A 3,610-nucleotide genomic window follows, 5' to 3' on the forward strand; every position below is an offset into this window, starting at 1 on the left:
ATCAATCTCGCTGGGGTCCAAAACCTGTAATTATTAACAGAAATGAAAGCATACCCTCGTCGCAGATATATTAATGATGCTGGGATCTAGCCTTTCTCTTTATCTTTATACCAAATAGGCGTATTCAAGATCTTCTTGTCTTCTTTTTTCCCTTGAAAATGCAACTCTGCTGCTGATAGATTTGCTTGCTCCAACTATTCAAAAAATTTAGGGTAAGTAAGGTTTTATTCAAAATGTCTTTAGGTTTCATAAATCTCTCCTGTTCCCCCTTTTTTTTATTTTTTCAAGATATTCATGCAAGGTACGATTAGCTCTTTCAATGATAGCTTGCCTTTGACTATTATAAGGAATACCAAAAGTATGAGTTATGTGATATTGGGATAAAAAGTGAGCTAATTTCCCGGATTGGTAGGCAGGTACATTATCAGTTTTTAATTTAATTGGTAATCCCATAACTGTAAAACAAGATGACAAATAAGTAATAACAGCATCAGCCTTTTCAGAATGTAATGCAGTGGTGCACTGAAAATGTGTATACATATCTATAGTATGATGCATATATTTTTGTTGTCCAAAAGAAGAAATGTAAATTACATCCATTTGCCATATTTAATTTGCTTGTTGTCTTGTTACGTTGACACCTGGTGAGGCAAATGGTAAAGCAAAGGGTGCACATATGGAACAAGAAGGAACAATATTTTGAACTTGTTTTTGAGTAATAGCATGAGATTTTTGTAACCCTTTGGAATTGGTATACTGTAAGAGATGTTTTTGTTTTGCTGCTTTTATAGGATAAAGTAAGGCATCAATTGTAGCATTTCCGAATGATAAGGGTCCAGGAAGGGTGGAATGTGCACGAATGTGAGTAAAGAAAATTAATTTTGAACGCTGCAAGAGCAATTGTTGTACTTGGTAAAACAATTTATCAATAGCTGTTTCAAGGGTCAGTGGACGGGAGACATGGGGAAGCTGTAGGCAAGAGAGAACAGCATATCAAGAATCTGAAACAATGTTAATAGGAATTTGGGGAAAATCTTGTAAAACTAAATAGATAGCCCACAACTCAGAGGGCTGTACAGAAGAAAATGAGTGGGGAAGAATCTTAGAACTTTCCAGGGTCCAATATCCAGCAGTATTTTTATTTGCATCTGTAAAAATAGTGGGTCCTTTAATTGGAACATCTGAAATTGGGGATTGAGATATCAGAGTTAGTCTGGAGAAAGTCAATCAATTTAGAAGACGGATAATGATTAGAAAATGAACCAGGAAATGAGGCAAAAGAAATTTGCCAGTTTTTATTAAATTGTAAACATCGAGATATTTGAGCAATTGTTAATTGAGTAACAATCTGGTATGGTTTATATCTTGACAACTATAAAATACGATGACGACCTTTTTGTATAAGGAAGGCTAATTTATCCATATATGTAGTCAATATTTTGGAAAAGCTGTTAGGTAAGAAAACCCATTCTATTAATCCTTTTTCTTGAGCAATTACACCAAATGGAGAATAAGGGGCATGAAATATTATAAACGAAATAGGTTGAGACGCATGTAAGTCAAAAAACCGTCATTTAGTCGTTGCTCAACAAATTGAAGTTCCTGTAAAGCCAATGGGGTTAAAGTCTGGGGGCTATCCAGAGCTGTATCTCCCTCTAAAGTAGAAAACAAATGTCGTAATTGATAAGTAGGAATCCCAAGTACCGGGCATAGCCAATTAATATCTCCCAATAACTTTTGAAAATCATTTAAAGTTTTGAGGTCTCTTCTGATTTGTAACTTTTGTGGCCTTATTTTATGTTGTTTCAATATCATTTCTAAATACGAAATAGCAAAGTCTTTTTGAATTTTTTTTCGGGGGGGGCTATTTGCAAATTGTATAGTTTTAAAGTCTCTTGTACTTATAGAAAGAATTTATCACGTTTAGCAATATTAGGAGCTGCCAATAGGAGATCATCCATATAATGATATAGAATATAATTGGGGTATTTTTGACGGAGGGATTGTAAAGAGCGAGCTATGAATTTTTGACATAAAGTAGGACTGTTTGTCATTTCCTGTGGTAAGACTGTCTATTGATAACACTTAACAGGCTGAGCATGATTAAGAACAGGAATTGTAAAAGCAAATTTATCTCTATCTTGCAATTGTAGGGGAATAGCAAAAAAACAGTCCTTAAGATCTAGCACCATTAAGGACCAATTTTGAGGAATAAGAGCTGGAGAGGGGAATCCCAATTGTAATGTTCCAATAGGTTCAATACACTTATTAATTTCTCGTAAATCAGTTAACATTCTCCATTTTTCAGATTTTTTAAATAACAAAAACAGGAGAATTCCAGGGAGAGGTAGAGGGCTCTATATGACCGAGTTGGAGTTGTTCTTGTGCTAATTGTTCTAACGCCTCGAGCTTCATTTGTGGTAATGGCCACTGCTCAACCCATTTTGGAGTATTAGTTAACCATTTTAATGGGAGTGCTCGAGGAATTTGAGCAGTGGCTACTAGTTTTCTGGGGGAATGGTTACAAAACCCCTCAAAGGAGAGAGAAGATCTTTTCCTCAAATATTAATAAGTATGTTTACAATATAAAAGGTAACAAACACTGATCTTCCATTATGGAACTGGCATTGCAAGGGATGGGTACTCTTCCATAGAGCCCAGTCCCATGAGCATTAGAGGGCCTTTTTTTTTCTCTCTCTTTTTTAATCTCGGGGCCATTGTTGAGAAGAAATAACTGAAACATTTGCCCTTGTATCTATTAGCCCCTCAAAGTTTTTTCCTCGTATAATCAAGGAGAGAACAGGGCGAGAATCTTTGATAAGCATTTTTTTAAATATATGTCGCCTAGTACTTTCAAATCCTCCTGTCCGTTCATTAGGAAGAGCCAAAAAGGGATGATAAGGTAGGAGAAGTATTTGAGCAATATGTTCCCCAACTAATAATGAAAGCTTGGTAGAAGTAGAAACCATAATCAAAATTTTCCCAACATAGTCGGAGTCTATTACCCCAGGAATTGTGGTTAGACCTCTCAAAGCCGTATTGCTATGGCCTAATATTAAGCCAAAGGTGCCTTTAGGCAGTGGTCCAAATACATTTGTTTTTAATTTGCAAATGCCTCCTCCTGGTGACAAAAGAACATTCTCAGCTAGTGGCAAATCAGCAGTAGCATTCCCTGAAGTAGCAGACTGCAAGTCTGAAATCATTTGAGGTCCTTTTAATGAGGCATTGATGGGTAACTGTTGCTGGGAGGGAACAGGATTGGGGTATGTGGCATGGCAGGAGGACAGGGAGGAAAAGTCCCCGGTATACGTTTGCATTCAGTATTTGCATTCTCAAATGCTAAAGTTTGTAATAATATCTCTGATATTAGTGTTATAGCATTACATAAAGTCCGTAACTTCAAAGGGATCACATTACCCTTCTGATGTTGCTTTCTTAATTCCTTTTGAATTATTTTCCATTCCTTCAAGTTTAACTGTAACTTAGTTTGATATTGAAACCAATGACAATATTGCTCCACCAAGTGAAAGAGCTCGCCTATGGAGTGGAGAAGTCCTTTGACTAACTCCATGTACATGAATTCCCGTAGTAATTCTCCATGATTTTCTGA

This window comes from Budorcas taxicolor, chromosome 24 (assembly GCF_023091745.1).
Source record: "Budorcas taxicolor isolate Tak-1 chromosome 24, Takin1.1, whole genome shotgun sequence".
NCBI lineage: Eukaryota > Metazoa > Chordata > Mammalia > Artiodactyla > Bovidae > Budorcas > Budorcas taxicolor.